Source organism: Pelodiscus sinensis, chromosome 6, assembly GCF_049634645.1.
Source record: "Pelodiscus sinensis isolate JC-2024 chromosome 6, ASM4963464v1, whole genome shotgun sequence".
NCBI classification, from domain to species: Eukaryota; Metazoa; Chordata; order Testudines; family Trionychidae; genus Pelodiscus; species Pelodiscus sinensis.
In genome coordinates this window covers 111933670-111958448 of record NC_134716.1, presented here as the reverse complement: position 1 = coordinate 111958448, position 24779 = coordinate 111933670, and the positions used below count along the sequence as shown (strand labels likewise).

The following is a 24779-nucleotide window of genomic DNA, read 5'->3' as shown; positions in this document are numbered from 1 at the left end:
GACAATCATCCAAAAACATCCAGAGATCCTTCAACACATCCTGGTGTTTGGTGGCATTTGGGACACCATTTCCATTTAAAACATATGTTAGAGATAGCTTTAAAGCGCAAATGAAATGAGGTGGTACTCTCCCATATGCTACTGGATTCACTACATTTCAAAGACTTCTTACACTACCGTGTCACACTAAAACTGTGCCCATACTGTATGGAACTGTGCTCCTGCTTAATCCAATCAGTAATTAGGAAACTCTAAAGACCAGTGAAAGGGACATGTATTAAAGGACCAAAATAAAATCTGTGGGAGTGTTTCAGCATGAACAAAACTACAACTTACCACCGTCAGTATTCCCTGTAAGCTTTGCACTTGTGCGGCCACTCAGAAAAAAACCAAAATGCTACTCAGCTGATTGGCAGAGTGCCCACAGATAGGATGTGTGTTTCTATTGATGGTGCACATTCACAAATGCCTCCATGCATATAAAAATTATTTAGCACATGGATGGAAAAAATCCTCACATGGATGTAAAAGATTCGAAGGAAGGGAACACTGACCACTGCCCATTTTCTTATCACTGTAGAAATAAATTGTATAGGAGAGGAAGAAAGCATACATAATTCCAGTACTTGTGCTCCTAGAAGACAAATGTTGAGGGACTCCAGCACCAACAGTAATATTAAAAACTCCAGAAAGTGCATGACAAGGAAGGCTCAGTGCTGTTTCCACACTAGGTCAGCGCTAACAGTAATACCCAATACAGTCTCTACATAGGTATAGAAAGTCTATCCCCAGTACTCCTGAACACAATGCACAATGAATTCAGGAACTACAATGAGTGGTGTAGGCCTCCTTACCGACCTATCCCTAATGTGGGAAGTGGCTAAAAGTCACAGACTAGCCCCAAGTGTTTATTTAAGAGCTTTACCTTAGGAAAGCAAAACACGGAGTCAAATTTCCAGGAGGTCTCTTTAAATGCACCTGCTATATTTTAGGGAATCTCTGTGTGTGCATATGAGTAGAGCCCTGCATTCACTATTATCCACAGCTCATTTTTGCAGATATGGAATATGGATGTAAATACACATTTTGTATCTAGAACCCTGCAAAATTGTGGATATCTGCCTTATACCTGAGGAGATCCACATCCACAGATGTGCGTGCAGATATCCGCGGCTCATTTTTGCGAATCTGGATGTGGATGCAGATAAGAATTTTGTATCTGTGTAGGGCTCTACACTTGAGCAAGCAAGTCAAGTAACAGTAGAGGACAGAAATGCAGTGTATCTTTACATTACATATTTATTTCTGAAGAAAAATGGCAGATGTGTGGATCTCAAAATATATCATAATATATCACCTAGTTTATAGGAAGCTACAAATGGTGGTCAAAGTTATCAGTACAATCAAAGAGAGACAGATCACTTGGCCTTGGTCTACACTAGGGCATTATTTTGAAATAACCACCCTTTGGTCAAACTTATAAGTGGAGTGTCCACACTACCCACTTTATTTCAAAATAATGGGCTGGTTATATCGAAATCTGTACTCCTGCTTTCCTCAAAGAATAATGCTAATTTTTGAAATAGTTATTTCAAAATAGCAATAGATGCTACAGTGTCACTATTTCAAAATAACTACTCCCCAGAGTAATTCAAACTAAATTACTCCCCAGTGCTTCCTGAGGCTCTAAGTCAAGGTAGCATGTCCACATTAACGGAGCCCTGCCTCAGACTAATTTTGAGGCTTCCCCGTAGTGGGGACACGCTATTTCGAATTGTAAAATTGGAAGTTGAGTCAAATTTAGTTATTTTGAAATAATTTCCTAGAGTAGAGATGCCCTTGCAATCCACAGGGAAACCAACTGTGAAATCCTACACCCATTAAAATCAACAGGATTTTTTTGCGCCGTTGATTTCAGTGCAGCCAAGATTTCACCCCAAAATGTTAGATATTTGAACAAGTAAGAATTTGTTCTCAAATCACTATTTCTAAATTTTTAATCATATCACCGTTTCTAAATTATCTGCAGTTTTTTGTGTCCCTATGTGGTGCAATTTTCACAAGGCATAAACTTAAACCAACTCTTTGTGCAGTATGTCAGAGGGAAAAATATGTCAACTCCTGGAGATAAAACTATCACATTTTATATACAGCATAAGCACTTTATTACTCTTAAGTGTTATACAGAAATCAGATTATTGCTACCTCATTTATAAAATTTCTCTCAAATTAAAACAAAATCATCCCTATAAATGTTCAGCTCCAGTGGCAAAAGGTTTATTGGTCTTTGTACTTCATTAAAGGTTCTTTATAAAGTCATGTTTGTTCTTTTGAGTAGCAAATAAAACTACTGAAAAGGGCAGGTTGGTTTTTAAAAGAGACAGATATGACCTAAAGGGAACACATTTTACTGTAGTGAAATAAACAGAGGAAACAGTTTGCAGATTAAAAACCCCTTGAAAGGAAGCATCATCTTTGGGAAAAAAATCTTAGCTGAGGAAAACAGCTGGAAACAGGAAGCTTTTGTGCTTTCATCCTGCCTGCTTTGATACCACCGCATCCCCATATCATAAAAAGGCAAAGTGACTGATGTCAGCTGCATCTTATTTCAACCAGGAGGAGGGGGAAGGGACAGGCTTTGTGGATTGTAAGCAAGACCATCCGTAGTCTCTCTCTCCTTCTAATTTTATTGATTAAATGGGGGAAATAACAGCAGATCCCTTCCAACATACTAGAAAAGTATCTTGTAAGATTTTAGTCCATAATCAAGATATTGTACCTACTTATTTGTTGGGGTTATTTTTAAGAGGACAACAGGTGGGTTGGTATTATTTCCTTAGTTTAGCCTTCTAGTGTGCAAGTGAACCTCGGTGCCCAAGAATTCAGAGTAAACTTTATTGGGTGTCTTTCAAGTGGTCTCTGTATATCTCCCCAGATTAAAAATCTGTGTTATTGTTGAGTTATGCCATTTGCTTGTTAATTCTTAGCATTCTCCATTTGCTTGTTAATTCTTAGCATATTGATGCTTCGACTAACAAGCAGTCCTCCAGGAACTGAACAACACTTATTCTTACAGGCAATGTCTACACTGCAATGCTATTTCAGGATACTGGAGTATCCCAAAATAGCTATTCCGCATTTTCATAGCAAGCCCATTATTTTGGGCTCACTAATCCGACATTCCTGTAAACCTCATTCTATGAGGAGTAAGGGACGTTTTGGAATAGCACTTTATTTCGAAATTTGGCACTGTGTAGACAGCGCCATATGATGAAATAAGCTATTTTGAAATAGCATCAAAATAAGATAAGCAATTTGCTTAGCTTAAATTGCGTATCTTATTTGAGTTATGGTGCACTGTATATGCACCCTCAGTGTCTTTAGGCGAGTTTCATCCCCATTAAAGCCTTAGAAGTCAGCTCTTCCAATTGAAGTCTACTGTAAGCATACAGGAGCAGACAGCATTATCTTGTCCAAGCCCACTAAATCTTACACAGCATAGTCTTCATTTTCAATTGTTCATACTTTTTTATGATAGTTTCAATATTTTACACTAGTGTTTTATAAGACAAAACAAGACAAATATACAAGCACTCATAACTTCCTCATGTTAAACTTATTTCATATCTTCACTTCTTTCACTCAAGCCATTGCCAAGAGAGCCAAAACCTCTCCAGGACTGTGGGATCTAATTAACAGGATATGGTGTCTTGCTACCATGAACAAGGGTTTCTGTTATTTCTACTCACCACCTATCCTCCAGGATGATTTTTTTCAGCTTTCATAGCTCCACTGCTTACCACTGATGCTGCTCATTGTTCTTCATAAGCAGCAGCAGAGTGAATTTGACATAATTTTTTTGTCTTTTCATATATGCACACATGGTTTAGACACAGGGCACTGAAGCTGAGCAGAATCTTGTCAATTTCACTTGGAGGCTACTTGAGAAAACTATCAGCATCAGAAAAGGCAAGAGAGATGTCTATCTGCAGGAAGGCAGCACTGCATGAGGTTACTCGTGGAAGGGTATTCTTCACTATTTGTACAGAAGATAGTTATCCCAATCACATTCCTACAAAATCTTTACAACCATCATGCCACATAATATAGCAGAGATGGGAGAGGATGGCAATATTCAGATGTGAACTTTTGTTTAGGATAGGATGAGGGTCAGATTAATGTCTCTTCCAAAACCGAAGGAATTAGGATCTTTAACACAAATTCTGGCCCATATCACATGTACCAGTATTTACATGAATAGTGAAAAAATATATAGATTTGTACAAAAATGTATACAAAAGCACATACAAAAGAGCAAACTAAATCCAAGTGGTAATAAAATTCTGTGTGTATATATTTCTATAGCTATATCTTTATTATGTAACAAGCCTATGAGCTTTCAGTTTTCAATATTCTACCCCAAGAACAAGCAACACTGAACGTGCAGAAAGGCCATGGCTTTAAAACAATATGCTAATCCCAGTATTAGTGCCTTGGAAAAGGAAAACTGTCAGGAATTTGGAATAATGCCCAGTTATCTGTCTTACCTTAAATAATAAAACTGTCCTGTAAACATGAACAAAGGGGAGTTATCATACATTTTAACCTTACTGGAAATGTTTTGGTTTCATTTAATTTTAGTTGGATTTTTTTCTGGGTGTTCTTCAAACTAAACATGATAATCTACTAGTATCTAATATTTTAAAAAATATTTCAGATATTCATCAAAATGCCAGCATAAAATGTTTAGTATTTATTCTTAAATGTCTAGTTCATTTCACACTTGCAAATGTCCTATGCTAAATACTTGGAATGATTTTAAGCTGCTGAAATGTTAAAAAGAAAGACAGAACCAATGTTATGATTAGGGATGTAAGCGAGTAGTTGGCTACCTGACTATCCACTCCCCCCTGCCTTGCTACCTCTGAGAGGCAACGGGTGGGAGGAGACAGGAACCAGTGCTGGAGGGAGCTGGCTTAAAAGCTGGCTCCCCCTAGCACCGTCTCTGTGGTGCCACCTGCCCCTCTCCCCTGATGCCTCTGATAGAGGCAGTGGGAGTGTGTGTCAGGAGGTGGAGGGGAATAGGGAGGCTGCTCCGGCAGCAGACCCTGTCCACAGCCAGCCCAGGCCACCGCAAACAAGGGCTGCTGGATACTGTGTGAACTGGGCCTGAGCAGTTCCAGCTCTCCCCACTTTGGGACAGCTGCGCCCCTGCATTTTAAATGCAGAACCGCAGCAATCCCACAGCTGGCACAAGCCAGGACTGCTCAGACCTGGCATGCGCTAGCTCCAGGAACCACCCATGCTGCGGCTCTGGATTTTAAATGTAGAAGTCTCCACCCTCACCAGGGTGCACAGTGGTTCTCTCTAGCCACCACATGCCCCTGGCAGGGTGGGGGCAGAGGCAAAGACACTTCAAAACAGATGGTGATTCTCTCTAGGTGCTGGGGATATTTAAAAGGCAGAGCCACAGAGGGGCACTTAAAAATTGTATTAAGATAACAGATGAGAAGTCTTGTGTTAGTACAATAAGTCTAGCCAAAGTAACCTAGAAAGAGTCATGATAATAGGAATAGTCTGGTTAAATTCCTGCTATCAGGGCTTGACAAATGGCGGCGAAAGCCACTTGCCAGCCCCGCACTGCGCAAGAGCCGCGGGCGAGTAGATTCTATTGTTTGTCTAGCCCTGCCTATTATTATTGGATACAGTAATACTGGCAAAAAGCATGGTTAAACTCTGAGACAGTCATGAAAAATTCAGTCAAAAATAAAATTCAGGTGAATTGCTGTAGATGATACAGTAATTCAAGAGGCATCAGAACAGTAGGTGTCCTGCATACCATATGTGCTGTAGTATCTAAGACAGTTATTGCTTTAATTTTAGAAATACTATGCATCCTTCAGTCGAGAGAAAAATGGGGACACACCCAGTTTCTGATCCTGGGTTACTTTCAATTTCCATATCTTATTTATTTGGGGGTGAGTGGGAAGGAAGGAAGGAAGGAAACCATCCAAAGAAGTATTTGGATTTCTGACAATTTACTACTAGTAGTAGTCTAGTAAATAGCTCATATAAAATGTAATTGTTCAGACACCTGTTCAAATCAGAATCTGGTTAGTATTGATCCAAAGCTTTACCGCCTGCTGCCAATATCCCCTGTAAGCTGAGCTCTTGGACACCGACGCAGGTGAGATTCAAAGGACACACAGCTGAATAGATGAGCACCCACAGACATGTGTTTCTATTGGTTGTGCGCATAACAAAATGAATTCCGCCAATGGTTGGAAAAATATTAGAGGGAAAAAGTTGGTGGTCTCAGTCCAATATCTGGAGGGCCATGAATGACTTAGGAAAAAAATAGTCATCACCACAATTGTCATCTTTCTTGGCAGTATTAGCTCAGAGACCCACTTACTCTCTTACCCTTAGTCGGCGGGGAGGCTGTTCTCCTGGTGCGTGTGTTTGTCTAAGGGGTCTCCGTTTTCAGCCCTGTTAGTCCTGCACCTCTCTCAAGCACTAATTTCACTAGCACTGCTTTATTTTATAGACATCTTGGTGCTGCATTCCTGTTCTTCACCATCAGTCAACCCTTCAAGTTAGTGAAAAATCAAAGTTGGTAGTAGAGTTAGGCTGGCCCCTGTGGAGAGCCTTCCTTCACTCCCAGTGACTTCACTGGAAAGATGAAGGTTAGGCATGACAGTGAGAAGGCATCAAGCAACTCCCAGTACTGAACCTTTCACACCTAATGCTTCTCTCCACTTTTTATCAGGGCTCTCTCCATTTCAGACACACCCATGATTGCAGAAATATTTTACCTATTTATTTGGAAGATGCCATAGCCACCATTTTGGAATATTGCACAGATGAAAGAGGAAAAAAAATCTAGCTCTAGGTGCTTGTTTTTATTCATTTGTGCCCATTACATCTATCAATAGCTGTGAAAAAAATTACAGCAGCCGTTTACAACAGCACAATTGGAACAATAATGGACTAGCAACAAAAACAACAAAAATAAAATATGAGTCAACTAACTCTTTGCCAAACTGAGGTCTCAAGATGGGCTTGTTCAGTCCCCTGGGAATCCCACTGCTATAAGCACAATAACAGCAGGACATGCCTCATTTCCTTCAACTGCTCAACATGGCTCTCTCTGCTATGTTTGTAAACTTCCTTCCTCTCCGCATCAGGCTGTCAAACTGTCGTCAGTTCTGGGGACTAATAATATCCTGTTGATGTCTGGGCAGACTAACTTTTTTTTCCACACACAGACATACACACATATCCTTTTTTGTACACATTTACCAATTCAAAACAATGACTGAGCGTCATGCAAACATATCCATACAGATGGTCCAGCGCGGCTAACCAACTGACAAGATCAAGTGCATAGCGAATAAGTATAAAAGAGAACCCAAAATGAAGTTGCTGTAACAACTGCACAATGGGAAAAGTATCAAGTTCTCAAAGCATTTCATTCAATACTAAAGCCATTTATCTCTTTAAAAAGAACCAATATTGACCAAAAGTGACTAAGAGCCTAGATAAGACTAGAAGCAACTTCCGGTTTCCTATATCAGGAACCCTCCGCATTTCAAGATAACCACTACCAGATATATGCATCTGTGATGGAAAAGAGGACTTAATGTCTAAAAGCAATGTTAATTTTTCCATCTTCACTAGTTTTTAAGATTATAACTTTGAGTTGTCTGCTTGTTTGTAAGTTCACACAATCCATAACTAAAGCCAAACACAAGACACTGTGGAAAAAGAAATATTTGCCAGAATTAATATATTTTAGCTTTATTGTTAAAACAGACAGGGATTGGCAGCCCTGGGAACTGATAGAAGGACTGAAGGATTCAAATCTCCGGGAGGGAGGGCAGGAAATAATACATTTACCAGGAGTGCGGGTGGGGAGAAAAGAAATTTATATTTCCCATAGTGCCCGTTAAAACATTCTCTTTTCTTCTGCTGAAGTTATGGGTGTGATCTTGATCTCAGTTACCTAAATTAAATCAGGAGCGACTCCATTGAAGCGCCCCTAAAAATCAAGTTACCTCTTGAATTGCCTAAATATAGTGTCCCTTAGTGTCAGAGCTGCAATTATAACTCAAGTTTCCAGGCTCCCGCTCCCTTACTTGCCCATCAGTAAACAGCATCAAACCTACAGAAAACAGTGAATACAACTGGCCAAGGGTTCAAAAGCTGGCTATTACTGACTCCAGCTCTGCAAATGTCTATGATAGAAGCCACTGAAGAAATCCATAAACACAGACTGCACCCTAAAACATGTCAGGCACAAGAAGGTATTAGCACATTTCACAAAGAAGATCACTCACATCCAGAATGGCCACTTAGGACAATAGGCTCCATCCTGATATTGAAATGCCCCCATGGCACTAGCTCTAATTTTTAGAGAGATCCTCTCTCCCTTACAGATCCAGATTTGGAACAACAGTTATTTTCCACCAGACCAAAAGGGGGAAGGCTCACAAGTGCAAGAGATGGAACTTTCCCAAGATCTGGACCTAAATCATAGAACTCACTCCTGCAAGAGATAAGAACGGAGTAGATGCAAAACTCATTTTGACTGTTCTTTTATAGCCAGACACACAAAATCACAGGAAGGAAGGAAGGAAGGAAGGAAGGAAGGAAGGAAGGGACCATAATGATGGTGGAAAAGAGAGAATGACAGGAGTGTAGCTAAATTTCAGGGAGCAACAAGAAGAGTCTGGGAAACAGTGATCCACATGTTCATGCACATATTCCTCTTATCTCCCGATGTACATTATTCATAAACCAGGCAGGACTAATTTGTAAACAGACAGTAGCACTAAGCTAGGAAGATCCAATGGTCACATAATGAACCAAAGACCAGATAGAAAAAGTAGCCAGGATTCTGGATAGTATGCACTGATTACTACATCATACAACCTGCCCTATTAGGCAAGTGTGAATCCATTTATAAGACGGTAATTTATAGGGAAAAAGTGCATTTTAATTTGATTGAATTTTAAAGGGATAGTGACAAATCAATTTACACCCAAATAATAGTATTTGCTTTATTAAGTAAACTACAAAATCTAAGTGAAACTGACCTGTCATCATACCAGCTAAATAAAATGTGAAACATAAAAACATGATACTCTTCCAGTTTTAATCATTTAAAGTGGTATTAGTTCTTTAATAGTAATTGTACGTTGACATCCCATTAAACACCTCTTTTGCTATAAATTATACAATTTGAACTTAAATCTGAGCATTCAGAAGATTTGAGTCACAAGAAAAATCTCATATGTGCCTAACAGTTTTTGCAACAATAATCAGAAGTGATAGCCGTTAGATTGCTGTGGAAACATTTATTTTTCATAGAAAATCTTTATAGTGGAAACACACACAAGCTCTTGCAATTTTCCTATAAATATCTAAGCATTCCCAGATCACTGAAGGGAATGCAAATACACCCTTCTTTTATTTCTTTCAGGAAATTCTCAATGACTTCCTGTCATATAGTCCAATAATCACTGTCTCTTATGAGATATTTTGTAATTGTCTTACTGCTAATGTGACTCCATCTCCACAGTCTTCCTAGGAATAAGCAGACAGTGTTTTATTCACCTATAACTAGCCTATGCCTTTTAACACACACACTGCTTATGTCACAAGAGTTACACTGGTATTTTCCCTGGTGATTCCATGTGTTTTATTTCATTGTTTCATCTCGTACAAGGAGATTTACATAGATAATGTATCCTTATCAGTTCATCTACAGATTAACTTTAATAAATAATAGAAAATGTATCCCCTTTCAATGTTCATGAGTCTCTCCTAAAAGTAAAAGATACTTCTGCATAGATATGCTAGCGATACAGAATACTTTTACATTTATGGCACAATCCATGCAAATCTCCTTGTCTAGCAAAGAATATCCCTTTCTTGATGTCCACATTTGTCACACTTAAAATACCAGTGTTCTTCCAATATAAAACCTTGTGCTTTTCCCTGTCCTTCTCTCTCCTTTAGTATGCAATGCATCTTACTCTCACATGGTTATCATAGACTTCAACTTTGATAATCTAGCTCACAGAACATCAAAGTGTCCCTAAATATAAAAGAGAAGAAGCATTGCAATTATTTTTGTCACGGCATCCTGATCATATATATTACAGTGAGGGGTCCTACAGAAATCCTTAACATTGATAAAATCATTGTGTTGTAACAGGATGGCACAATATCAAGATATCACACCTTGTCTTTCTATCTGCAACATCCTTCATAGTTCTCTAATGGATTCTATAAATATAATCAAACCATATTTCAAGAACTCTCTTTTACCAGGTTCTGAATCCTAAATGTATGAATCCAAATATGGAAGATGAACTGCAAAAGTTAATTCTCCTGTGATATATAGCCGCTCCCTGAGTTGTGAACGGTTGAGTTACAACCATTCACACTTATGACGAAAGCTCCCAAGAAGCGGTCGTAAAGACGGTCCCCGAGTTACGAACGCGACCCGCACTTACGAACAGCACGGTCGCGTGTAACTCAATGGGGTCCAAGTTATGAACAGCTTGAGTTATGGCCAAGTGTACGGTCCGTAACTCGTTCGTAACTTGGAGAGAAACTGTATATCATATTATTACATAAACACATATTGGTATTATCCACTTTCAAATAAATACCTTTTGTTGCCATCAACATACACTAGAAACCAAAAGTGAGAGTGAGCAGGACGTAAAATGACAATAAGTCACTTTTTTCTGAAGTACCTTTTTGAATATGGAAATACTGATTGATTGATTGATTGATTATTTTTTAATAACCACCATAAGTTGTTTCTGGGCTCCTTTAAAGGAAATTTTAAAATAAGCAATATGAAATTTGCTGATAACTCTCAATTAAATTAAACAGATCTTCTTCTTGTTTAATCCCATCAATTGGCATCCACTGATTGTCGTCTTCTTCTGAAGTGCTCTGTTCTGTGCCATAACTTCTCTCATGCACAAACTAACATGTTTTTTTTCTTTAGGACATCTCCCTACTTTCTTGGGTCAGCCTCTCTGTCTTTTTACTTTAGTCTTGATCTATTGGATTCTCTTTCCCACATACAGTATTTATCAAGACAACACTTTACATGTCTATTCCACTAAGCCTGCACTCTCTCATTTTTTGTTAATGGGTGGGTGTTACCATCTCTAACATAACACATCCTTCATGTGGCATTTCTTGCTTACCTCACTCATTCACCTAAACATTTGCATTTCTGAGGAAGAGACCAATTTACTCATGTTTCTTCTTTGCTGCCCAGCACTCAGCACTGAAGGTAAACTTAGATGGACCACAGCTTTATATACCTGCAGCTCCCAACTGCCAGTCTGTGGCCCACTGCTGGGCCATGGACCTCTGGCTGCCAGGCCACAGCAACTCTAGAGGCCAAGGCTGGGATACACCACCCAGCACCTCCCCTGCTGCTGCGGTTATTGGGAGAGGCGTGTCCTGCCCTGACTCTGAGCCAACCAGCAATGGGTGGGGGCGGGATCTCTTTCCAGCCACAGAAGAGAGCTTTGCTGCATGGCAAGAGGGCAGCATGAAGCCCAGCACAGCAGCCTCAGAGAAGCCACGACCTAAGCAGCAGTGTTCAGCTGGCGGCTGGGAGGCAGCATAGTGCTAAGCTGATACTGGGGGGCACTGGGACGTTCGGGCTCCAGACACAGAACTAGGGAGTCATGGGGGTAGAGCTGGCACTGTGGGGCTCCGGGGATAGGACTAATATATTGTCAGTCCAACAAGTTTCAAGAATAATTCTCCAGTGTTCACATTATTGAAGCCTCATTCTGATTTTTCTCTGCTTATTTGAGCCCATATCTTTTTAATGCATCTCTCCATTTATCAAGATCCTTTTCTAGACTATTTTTCCTCTTATGACATACAATGATATCACTTGCAAACATCATGCACCAAGATGCCCCCTTCTGTATGTTCTTTGTTAGGGTATCCAGGATAAGGATAAGCAAGACTCAGTATTGATATATGATGCACTCCCACCTTTACCAGTAGTTTGTCTGTTTCTTCACTACATAATTAGATAAAAACAGATACACCACAAAAATAGCTGTAATCTTAAAATAAATATACCCCTTTCTAGTAACCTTTTCAGGAAAAACCTTGAGTGAACTGATGGGCTTTGCCTTGTGCCCCATAAGTCAAAAACCTTGTGTTTTCTCTTAGGCCTTGTCTACACTGGCATGTTTTGTCACCAAAAATGCCATGAGCCATGCTGTCTTTAGGTGCTGATAGTCAGCTTTCAAACTTACTGCTGGGTGTGTGTGTGGGGGGGGGGGGGCTGTTTTTTCACATCCCTAAATGACTAAAGTTTTAGTGCTGAAAATGGGAGTGTAGACACAGCCTTAGGTAATGAGGCCTTAAACCAGAAATTATTGTGTGGGTAACATACAATTTGTGATGTCTTATCTATTTATTTCCTTGGTTTTAAATGTGTGGGTTTTTCAAGTGATGAGATTTGTAAGCACATGGTTGTCACTTAGCAACCTTGACTTTGTATGAAATAAAGTACTGTAAATGTACTGTGTCAAAATGTAACTTAGCTTATAAACTTACAATTATAGTAGCTGAAGAAATACTAGGACTTTACACTCTCCAAAATTCAAAACCAAGATATTCTAGATATCAGTTTACATAGATTACACCATCAATTTCCATGACAATAACGAAGCCGCAAATCCTGCTATTCTTGCAATATTTGTATATATATAGTCAGAAGGCAGAAAGAAATTGTTTGCTGAGCTCAACTAAATCTTATTCCTTTAAATTGTTTCCTTTTCTCCTGCTGTGTAATAAGCTATATCTATACTTAGGTACGTGTGCAGAGTGCTTACGCTGCACGCTCACCTAGCATGAGTATGAATAACAGTGTAAACAATGAGGCATCACAATGTGCATGGGCCACAGCCATAAAGTATATACCCTCTGTGGCTCCCTACACATCCAAGTAGTGCCTCCCGTGTCTACATTGTTAGCAGTGTAGTGTTCCATTGCCTCCCTACTGCTGCAGCCTTTCCCCTTTTCTATGAGAGGCTTCTGCAATGGGGAAAGGCTCTGGCAGGCAGAAGGCTACCAGAGCTTTTCCATTCTACATCAAGCTACACACCCCAGTGCAGATGCAGCCTGCTTTCACTACCAAGAGTGGCTACACATACTCTGCAGGCTGCCACGAGTAGAGAATGCCATGCATAAAACAATTTAGGTGCGCTATCCATCTCACTTTACATAACTAGCAATTAGTGTCTCCAGAGGATACAAATAAGAAATCTGTAAGTAGCCAGGATAACAATTTTATTTGTGGTAAAAGGTAACTGGTGAGGATAAATGGAGATACAAAATTTGAAAGGAAAACATAACAAAAATGCTTCTAAAAATGCAGAAAATTAATGCCTGGGATTTAGATCCTATAAAGTGAAATTTCGGCAGAAAATGTCTTTGACTAGGAGCACTCCTTTCCCTCGTAAAAACAATATTTCTTGACAGATTAAAAACTTCTCAGATCTGTCATAATGCGCTAACTTCATTTTACCCATTCAGGGGCATGAATGCCATATGGTCTCACTATTTGGAGATACTGATAATACTAGGATTAACCTGCAGATCAATTTAATGTCTAAACAACTGTGATTTAGAGACTATGCTTGAATGGCAATGAGATCTCCCTATTTTACTAACGATATGCTTCTACAGTGCATTTACTGGGGAAAAAAACACCAATTTAAGGAAGAGACCGTTTCATTGTATAGATATGTATGTGCACAGCAATGACTGCTTCTTTCAAGATGCCTTGTTTTCTCTAATCTTTAAAATGTGAGAATCATTTGCACGAGAGATTTAAGTAATGAACATTTACAAAGTACTTGAAAGAGCAATACTGTCCAATCACTGTGGAACATTATTAGAATTAATACTATATGCGGGACTATTAGTTTTGCTTATTAAAGTTGTCCCATATGTCCCAGAAGTATCATTTTCAGTTGTTTAAAACTGGTCCCCCTTTTCTTGATCCTATATTATCTCCATGTTCTAGAGCAATGACACAAGATGTCACAGATGAGTCTTTTGCCATACCTGTGAAAATCTACCTAGATTTAGCCAATTTATAAACCTTTGAAAGGTCGCCATTTGCACATGTGCAGTAAAACTTTGATTTTAGCAGCTAAAATCTCCAAAGATTTCATCTCCACTGAGCATGCTTGAGCTTCTCAGGGCCACTTTGACTGGATTATGCATGAGCCATCCCCGCTGAACAACTGAACATGCTCAAGCCCAGGGCAACTGGGACAAAGCTGGTCTCTCCCTGCTTTCCTTGGAGTACTGACTGCTCTCAATTGCTCCAGGAAAGGGCGGGGTCAGGCAATGGAACTGGGAACAGGGTGCCTGTCTCTTTGGGGAGAATGGAGATTGAAGCAGTCTGATTTGAATGCAGAGGGGACAAAAGCCAGACCAGGGTGGAAGGACAGGAGTAGATTCACAAAAAGAATGTAATGATACTGGGCCTCGAAAGAGGGCGGGCAGAAAATAGGACTAAATGGACAAGAATGTGATCACATAATTAAAGACTTTATCATAATCCATACACAAAAGAGGGCCAAATTAAGGTTACAACCTCAATTCTAACATTTCCTCACTTCTCACTGCTTAACTTTGCAACATTAATAATGTTATTTTAGCAGTTTTTGTGATTTATTTTAATATCTATTGTAGATAGAATTTGGCAGGCTGATCTCAGCTTTACATTAGTAATATTTATATGCCATTCATTGTTAAATTCAAAGATAACTGGTTTAAGTATACAGTCCTCCTTGTAAATACCTCCTATAAGTTACACTATTTACACACACAGAGAAATACAATAAATAAAATAGCATTACTACAATATATTTTGCTTGAAAACTGTATAATACTATTACAATTTTAAATATATATAAAAATACATACCCACAAATATTTACACATTATGGATACAAACTGCTTAAAGGGAGCTCAGCTTGGCTGTTAATTGCTCATGTATAATAATTGGGTAACAAGTCTGGGCACACTACTCACATTGGCAGATCATTACAGATCTCTCCAGATAGTTTAATAAAGCACTCTTAAACTGGAGAAATCTTTTGCAAATTGATCACAGTGCAAACATAATTTTACTTATCTTTCCTGGTGTTCCATATATTCCCTTAATGTTCACTAATTAACAAGCCTACCTCTTCTAAAAGGGAACTCACTTACATCCTCCTTCTGATCCTGCATTAAAATCATAATCCTGATTTACCGACAACTCAATAGCATCCCTATTGAGGAGATAACAGAACTGTCTGGATTCTGATGTCACGACAGGAAATGGTGGAAAGAGAAGTTAAGATCTGGGAAGGGAGTATTATTAAAATATATATAAAAAACTACAATTAAAGTAAAAACTTTAATGTGTTTGACATTGTCCAAATTTGCATCAGTGGGAGGAAGTGTGGTCCAGAGTTTGGAGAGGAAGTCTGAGATCCAAAGCTCCTAATTAGATCTGAGTGAGAAATGGTTTTTCTGTCCAGAAAGAAATGTCAATACTTCAGAAATTCTTTCCATCCCAAATCTGGACAAATAGTAGAAAATTTTAAAATATTCATGAATTGAAAATACTTTTTAAAAATTGACTTGATCAATCAAAACTTTTCATTATCATGATCTTAAAATGTTTGCTTTTAACCCTTTTAAATGCTATTAAAATACTACAATTAACTTAAATTTTAAAAATTGCATTTAAAAATATTAAATTCAAACTTTTTCCCCAAAAAATATACAAAGTGACTTTTCTCCTAGGAAAAGTTTCCGTTTTGACAAATCTGTTTTTTTTTTTTTTTATGCAAACCCATTTTGTTACCCAATTCCCCACCAGCTCTACAACAAATCTCTCTGAAGCAGAAACTGTCTCTGTGTATAGGGCCTACCACAATTGAGCTGCAGCCTCTCTCACTACCAAAATAAAATAAATAATAATAAAAAGTAAACAAATTCAGAGCTCTGTCACTGATTTATTATGTGACTTAAGTATTGATTTGGTGACTTGACATCTTATTTGTGAGAAGAATGTGAGTATTAATCAGTTAATGTCTGCAAAGTGTTTTCAGATCCTGTGATCAAAGTACTGGGTGGCAAAGGCTAGAATCCAAAAACAGTGAGTAATCATGACTTTCCTCTCAGACTAGAGAATTGACTGTCCCAATTGTACAGTTCTTACTTGTTTTCTATGATCAATGACAGCATTAAGATATTGAAGTGCTTTTAAAAAGCTGATACATTTATAACTGTTATTATCCTGGTCTGTAATTTACTAGATGAAACTCAGACCAGTTGGGTACAATTCCAAATACAAGAGATGACAATATTATGCACAGAAGGGACTTGAATACTTCTGTTCTCTCTCCTTCAGTTTCCCAATCCAACAATGTTGAATTAAGGAGTCACCCCCTTCTGCTTATGTCAGCATTACACTTTGGTTGAAGCACTCACTCCACATAATGCGAGTAACATGAGTATAGCCCTACCAACTCAGCCACAGATTTCTTAACCTGCACTCTTCTGCAGAGAAATTTGTTTTCCGTGTTTTTTTAAATCCAGGTATTATAATGATTGATCCCAATGTACTCTTTCAAGCTTGCTCTAGAGATTTAGATATGGTTTATGGGCTGGAACATGACTAGTTAGATCAACCCTTTAATAATCTCCTCTTCACAGGGCTAATACATTCTGCTCTCTGTCTCATTTAGAATTTAGGTTGACGGCAGGTTTGGATGCTTGAAATTTACATTATTAAGGATCAGTATTTCCAGTGGTTTTTTTTAGTTCTTTTTGATGTAATATTTTCATCATGTTCCCTTCTCTAAGTTGGGGAGACCGACAAAAAAAAAAATCGACCTACCCTCACTCAAATTTTTCTTGTATGGCCAACTGGCAATCTTTCCATTTCTGTGCCTGACATTTCCACCGCCCCAATTCTGTCTCTCCACTTTAACCCTTTTACATTTCACTCCTACCATACGGCTGAAATAGGAAAGTTACTCTAAAAAAAATAATTGAGTAAAACAATAGTGAATCTGGCCTATTGTTCCAAAATCTGAGTTTTTGTAAATCAGCTGCTTGTAAAGCTGTACTGAAGTCAATGAAGCTATTCTGATCTGCAGCCGCTAAGAACTTGGCCTATAACCTTTAACTACATATTTAAAAGAACCTACATCCAAGCAATTTATATTAAATCATGCAAATAAATTGTGCTTTTTATGAAAAAACTATGCTAGTGATTTGACTGAAACCAACCAGATCACTGGCATAAATAAGTGCTAAGCACACTAGTTCATTTCCCTTATTTTAGAGGTAAACTGTAAAGGTTTGGCTGAATTATTACAAATCTGCTTGTAAGATCCTAAGAGAGGAAAATAAAAATGTAATAGCAGTAACTTTTATCAACATTAGGGCAATTATTAACTCCCTCACATGGTAAAAAAATCCAAGCTACAGCCTTCTAGACTCCTTTGCCAGAATAAGCAATATCACCAATACTATGTGTTGAAAAAGCCACTCTATGTCACTCAAAAGTGACACTTCTGTCTCGTCATTTCCTTAAAAAGTGCTCTATAGAGTTGAAACTTCTTACACAGCAATTCAGCACAAACATGACTTTTTGAACAAGCTTCAACACATCTGGCTGAACCAAATCAGACTGATCCAATTTACAACACAGGAGACTGCAAACCCAATAGAGGACAGAAGTAAAATTCAAATGGATCTTGATCAATTGGAGAAGTGGGGTACAGACAACAAAACAAAATTCAAAGACAAGTGCTACTTTTAGAGAAGAAATACCAAATTGCACAGATACAGAATGAGGGGAAACTGGTTTGGCAGTAATCAACATCACAGTCAGACAGGGTTCCAACTTTCTAAATACAGAAACCCAAACATGCTTGCCCTGCCCTCTGCTCTGTCCCTTCCTAGAGGCCCCATCCCTTCTCTGAGGCCCACCTCCTGGTCACTCCATCCCCCTCCCTCCATTAATCCCTTTCCCCTGCCTTGCTCCCTTGCGGGGATGAGGCCAGAAATGAGGGGTTCAGAATGTGGAAGGGAGTCTCAGCTGGGGAGTAGAAGGGAGGAAGGCTCCGGCAGGGGGTACAGGCTCTGGGGCTAGAGATTTGGAGGGAGGGAGTTAAGCAGGGAACCTGTCTGCCCCACAGTACCACCAAATGGACTTTTAACGGCATAGTGTTGACCAAGAGGGTCCCTTTTTGATTGGATATTCTGAAAACTGAACACCGGGGAAACCCTATTGTCATGGATTTTTGTTGTCGTCGTTGTTCCTAGTATTTTTCTTCCATTTGTGCAGAAAGTGTACAAACACATGTGTATGTTATTTTACAGTTGCCTTTGCTTTTTCTCTTTTTTAACCAGTAGAGCCTTCTCTCTCAATTATGGGATTGTGGCTTTTTGGGGCATTTATGTGATTATGGAAAAAAAGGTCTCATTAAAAATGTGATGCATTTATATGCTAAAACAAAGGGCAACTATTAGGCAATTGATCATTTCAAATAGTCAGTTAGAAGGATGTCGGGTAATAAACCTCACCATTAGTCTCCCTGCCAATTTTTGTTGTTTAAAAAAAAAAATATCACATTTTCTGTTTTTGAAATATTTTTCCTTCCTGTAGCTTTTATTGTGAAAACCACAGACAAAGAAAAGGGGAAACTAACAAACTAAGCAGAGGAATCAGTGAAACTGACTACATAAAAATACTACCAAATGCACTAAGTAAACTAACCACAACAATTTAGAAAACAATGAATTTTATCTCTAATCTCAGTCATTTATAGTAATATGTGCCACTACAGGTTGAAACTCTCTAGTCCAGCACCTCAGGACCTGACTGGTGATGAACCAAAGAATTTGCCAAACCACATAAGGTCAATATTGTCTAGCAGCATTACCAACACATCCACCGCTCACTGGGCTTGTAGAAGACATTCAGGGGTAAGTTAGAACTAAGAAACAGTACAGAACACTGAAAGCCAGGACTGGTGGCTGTAAACAAACTTTATGGGAACACAGGAAACTTGGCCACCCTCATGATAAGTAGATATCTGACTAACTAAAATCATGCCAGACCAAGGATGTGGCCGGACGAGTGTGTGCCGGACTAGAGAGGCTCAACTTGAAGTAACAAGAATTGGTTAAAACTTTTCAGACAGAAATATGCTTAGACTGCTCATGTTCCTCACCGTAAGTTAGAAATGCACTCTGGATTTACTTCTAATAGATACAAGTGACAATAACATATTTAAATAAATTTGATTCACAAATAAAATTATAAGTGATTGAAAATGATGTACTGGTCATGCCTAGTACTTCAATTTCATTAGTGTTTTAGAATACATACTCAATGCTGCTCCCCAGAGAGTTCTGTATTTAAGTGTGTGTCTCTCCAAGGATAATATAATTGCAATAGAAATTTCAACCAAAAGGAAAACTGTGAGAAAATGATGAGTGGATGAAAATAGGAGATTTGAAGTGAATTTGCTCTTCCACTCAATTTCTAGGATGGTTATGTTGTCATTCTTTCAGGCACTGGAACAAGGAAATCCACTGGTTACATTTCCCTGGATATATAAGAAAAATGAAAGAGTAATTTAACTGTTTAAATACCAGTTACGTATTTAGAGTATAGATTTCTTCCTCTATAGGCATTTTACTTTTTTTTTTTAATTTTGTACTTTTTGCCTTTAAAAGTTCTGCAAAGGTCTGTTCCTATGCCACTGCAGTAAACAGGAGCCTTTAACCAATACAGGATCAAGCCCTACATGCAGAAGTTTCGGGACTTGCTCCTCAAACACTTGCTCATGTATATAGTCCCAGTGAGAGAGATGAGTCCCAGTTTACCAATACACAGGAGTTCCTCTCAATGGCCTGTCACACTTCACAAATAGAATGCATGCACAGCAGGCCTGTAAACATAAAATGTGCTATATATAAAAATTAGTTACATTTTCAGCATTTTAGCATCTAAGAGCTATTGCTCAACTTTGAAGATCAGGCTGACAACCATATATGTGAGGGTAGAATTGTGAGTCAGATTCTACTTACAGCCAAGTCCACCCACTCCTGAGGCCAAATGAAAGTGGGGTACACATTGATATTTGAGCAGAGATTAAAATATTCTGGACTCAAGGCAGAGCAGTCTAAGAGAAACTTTCACAAAGTGGGATTTCAAAAGGACACAGCAAGATTCAAATTATTCTGTTGATATACAACTTATTCAAATCCACTTAATTCAATACCACCGTAGGGGTGTGGCTAGCACAAAATTTGTCTCAAAATAACTTTGACTTGAAATATAGTGCAAAAAGGCCAGTATAGAATACTGGTCAATTTGATGTGTGATTTTTTTTTTTATAAAAGCACTCAACATTTAAGATCTTATCCTCTCTCTTTCATATATACACACACACACACACACACACACACACACACACACACACACACACACACACACACACACACACACACACACACACACACACACACACACACACGAAAAATAAGGGCCTTAACAGGAAAATGAATTCGCTGCATTCTCTGTCTCTTCTGTCCCACTCACATGTGGTGATACTTCTAGGAAGAAGTAATCAAAAAAGAGTAATCTCTACATGGCAATAGAATGGAAAGCAGCTGATAGTATCATGACCTTGATATTTGGGAGAATGACAAGTTCAGCAGCACTGATAGCAAGAATAGGCAGAGCTGAGTGTAGAAAAGTGATTTTAAAAATTATAAGGCCAAGCAGGAGAAACAGTCAGAAATTAGTGAGTAAAAAGCCACAAAACATTTACAGGCTCAGTTCAAGTAACTGTCCAAAGTTCAGATGTTTATCCAATAGCTCAAATCTCGTGGGTCTGAGAAAGTGAGTGGGAAATCTCACATGAACAGTCTGTCTCATGATATTTCAGCACTTTAGTTTCTGGTCCTGACCAGGAAGTGCAGAGGCGTGCTCAAGTGAAAAATACTGGGGAAAAAAGGTTATCAAAACATTTTCCAACTTGCAAAAACATTTGGTTACATTTGAATTTTAGGAACAGTTATGGGCTAGTTCTTATAATGACTGGACTCGTTTATTCATCCCTACTGGAAATGTCACAGGTTCACAACTTTCCAAAAACCTCATCCGCAAAGAAGAAGGTTTAGACAACACAATGGTGTACATCAAAGTAACAAATATGGCACAGAAGAAAGGTAGACAGTTGCTAGTAGAAATCAAGATATACAACAAGGATCTATATCTAGTAATCATCAAAGCAATACAAACTTAAGTACAGGATTCAATTTCCAGGGCATTTAGATTCTTTTCCAAAACATAGGTTTTGAAAGATCAATACTATTTGGATAAACTAAGTAGAAGCAAAGGGGTTGTCAGTGTACTGGTAAAAGCTTACCAAACTGCAAGGGAATGTCTGGGTTGATGACCAAAAAAAGGGGCAGGCACATAGAAAAAGACTAGAAAAAACAGCTTAAAATTAAAAACATGACCAATGGCTGATTTGAAAGGAGATATTATTATGCAAAGAAATATATACCATGGCGGAGGGGATGGGTGAGAAAAGGAAAGAAAATCAAGATGAATCAGCAAAAAAGGAAGTTGCTGGAAGGAAGATTTTTAAGTTGTGGACATAAAACATCAGGTCAAGAAAATAGCTCAATACCATGGAGAAATCAAGAATGATAATTGAAAAAGTTGTAAAATGTATAGAAGACTGAACAAGAATTTAAGATAAAAAATAAAAATCAAATGAACAACAAAAAGTCAGTGAATCTGATCTTCTAAGAGACAATGATAATGTATTGATAGAAAAGGTAGAAGTTGCTAAAACACTAAATTAATCACTTGGCTCTGATTATAAATGAGACTCCGATATATGCTAGAAAAAAGAAATGAAGTTTCTTAAGGTTCTTTCAGTATACAGTAATTCCTCATTTAACACATGCCCGCTCACACATTTTCGCGATAGCACTTTTTTTTTTTTAGGGAACGTTTTTTGAATTACACGACTGTCCCCGGAATAACACAATTTCCCCAGCCAGCCCATTGCCAGCGGCTGTGCGGGGCTTCCCCAGCCTCCCTGCAAAGCGGCAGAGGGTTCACCGCTCGCCATGCCGTTCCCTGGCAATCCCCGTCACCGGACGCAGTGTGGGTCCCGGCTGACCCATCACAGGGGCATACTCCCAACCCAATCCCCCTCCTCTCTCCTCCCCTTCTCTTCCCCAGAGCCAAACACCTCCCCTTTCTGCTGTAACCCCGTCCGCTTTCTCCCCCAACCTTACGTCCAACAGACACCACTGCTTGAAATACAACCCCTACATTTTCCATTATTTTCAATGGGAAAATTGACCCCACATAACACATTTTCACTTAACACGATGATTTTCTGAAACATATCTATAGTGTTAAATGAGGAATTACTGTATTTTATAAAACAGCACAGCCAAAACTGGTAAGAAATTAAAATTTCTGAATTCAGATTAAACCAATAGATCAGATGGAATCATTCCTACAGTTCTCAATAATCAGTGAATCACAGAAAATTAGGCCTGAAGAAGCCATCTAGTCCACCCCCTATGCTAAGGCAGGGCCAAGTATACCTTGGCCATCCCTGACAGGTGTTTGTGCAATATCCATCATTGGAGATTTTTAAGAACAAGGTAGACAGTCTCACTTGGAAGCCTGTTCCAGTACTTAACTACCCTAATAGTTAGAAAGTTTCTCCTAATATCTCCTTCACTGCACATGAAACTTATTACTTCTTGTCCTATCTTCAGAGGACATAGGGAACAATGAATCATTGTCATCATTGTAATAGTCCTTAACTTATTTGAAGGTTGTTATCAGGTCTCCCTCAGTCTTCTATTCTCAAGGCTCAACATGACAGGATTTGGGTTTTTTTTAAATCTTTCCATCTATACCAATATTCCAATCATGAGATTCCACCAAGTCTTTGTGATGTCAATTAATTCACAGTGTAGCTTATGTTCTCATACTTCCAGTTTTTTTCTGTTTAGTTCCTTTAGACCATGCATTTGTCTACCAGTGTCTAAAATACTGCCCCTCCCTCCCTCTTTTCCCACCTATGAGTCCATTGTAAATTCCCATTCCCCTAATCCCCTGATGCAACATATAACCCTTTGATAAATTCACCTTTTATTGTATGTACCTGTGAGCTTTTGTTGCCTGCTCCCTTTGAGTCTAGTTGGTGCTGGAAAGGTATGGGAACTGTTTTTAAAATCTATATAGATAATTGATATTTAGTAAGCAGGGTAGATTGGAATTGACAGAAGAGAATAAAATGTAACATGTCTCTTTTAAAAGAGCATCTTGGGAACATGGTACTGAACAATTTGCTTGTAAATCTGATGTCAGCTCTGGAAAAGTTATGTACAAAAGGACTTCAGCAATGAAAGAGAAACAATAATTGATTCAAGTGACACTAAAAAGAAACCTAACAAAGAAAAATATTGTGAAACTAGCAGTAATCAAATGATTCACAAATAGAGATACTATCAAACGAATCAGAATGAATATTTTGGGAAAGTCACATATCTTTATACTTGAAGGAAGTACATGTTTACATGGGTAATAATAGATATCTGATTATTTTTTAAATACTTACGTTTGTGAACACTTGTAAAGATTTTATAAGTATATTGTTTCCACCTAGCAATTTTATATGATTTCTGAAACAAAATTTTGGGTTACAGAATTTCCTAAGGGGGTGTGGTGGTGGGGTGTGTGGAGTATGTGTTTTGTTTCTACTACTTATCAGTTTTTCTTTCATTGAGGTAATTGATATTTTGAAAAAAGTAAATAAATGAACGGATGGTTTACCAGATAATTAAATTTAAAAGACTCTGTGATAGCTAAATGAATAGAGGCTGATGATCCATATCCATATTTCCCTAGCAACTTAGAAACTGTTGTGGAAAAAACTGACAAGAACAATACACTGCTTACAAGAATTACATCTCTCCAATACTTTTGCTTTGGTCATTAAAAAGAGTCACTGATGACAGTTGCCACTGCACATTATACTATCCACGAGCTGTTTATTTTCTCCATCACCTTCAATAAGCTATCACCATTGTTGTAAGCAAAAGGAGAATTCTACCTTAGAAATATTTAAAGTCCATTGGCCAGGGACCAATTTTTGTTCTGTGTTTGTGAAGTGCCTAGCACAGCTGGGCCCTACCCATGATTTTGGCTCCTATGTAGCACCACAAAATAAAAATTAATATGCCAGCATACCTAAAAACAACAACAATATCCCCTTTTTACAGATGTAAATCATTACATGGACAAAACAGCAGAGAATAAGGCTCAATACTCTCAGAATGGTACAGTGATCAATGGCTTCATATTTCAGTCTGAATCAAAAGCAACCTATTTCCTGGACTAATAGTGTATTTTCACTTCATGACTTACATAAAACAACTATACTGGGTCAGACCAAAATGTACATCTAGCCCAGTATCCTGTAATCTGACTGCAGCCAGTGCCAAGTGCCCAGAGGGAATGAATGGAACAGGCAATCAATCTAGGGATGTTAAATTTAGTTTAATCAACTAATTGATTAAATTTCCATCGACTAGTCGATTAGTTGATAAGCAGGGGAGCCACAGCGGGGTTAGCCCCTGCA

The 24779-nt window shown here is 38.4% G+C and overlaps 1 protein-coding gene and 1 long non-coding RNA gene across 25 annotated transcripts in view; one reads left to right on the top strand and one right to left on the bottom strand.

Annotated features, from left to right (window-relative positions):
• The window catches only part of TCF4 (transcription factor 4), a 334112-nt gene that overhangs the window by 263486 nt on the left and 45847 nt on the right, over positions 1–24779 (bottom strand). The window lies entirely within an intron of this gene.
• Positions 23158–24779, top strand: part of LOC142829984 (uncharacterized) — a 43828-nt gene continuing 42206 nt past the window's right edge. Inside the window, exon 1 of the long non-coding RNA XR_012904978.1 lies at positions 23158–23350. This is a non-coding gene — a long non-coding RNA (uncharacterized LOC142829984). The remainder of the gene's footprint in view (positions 23351–24779) is intronic.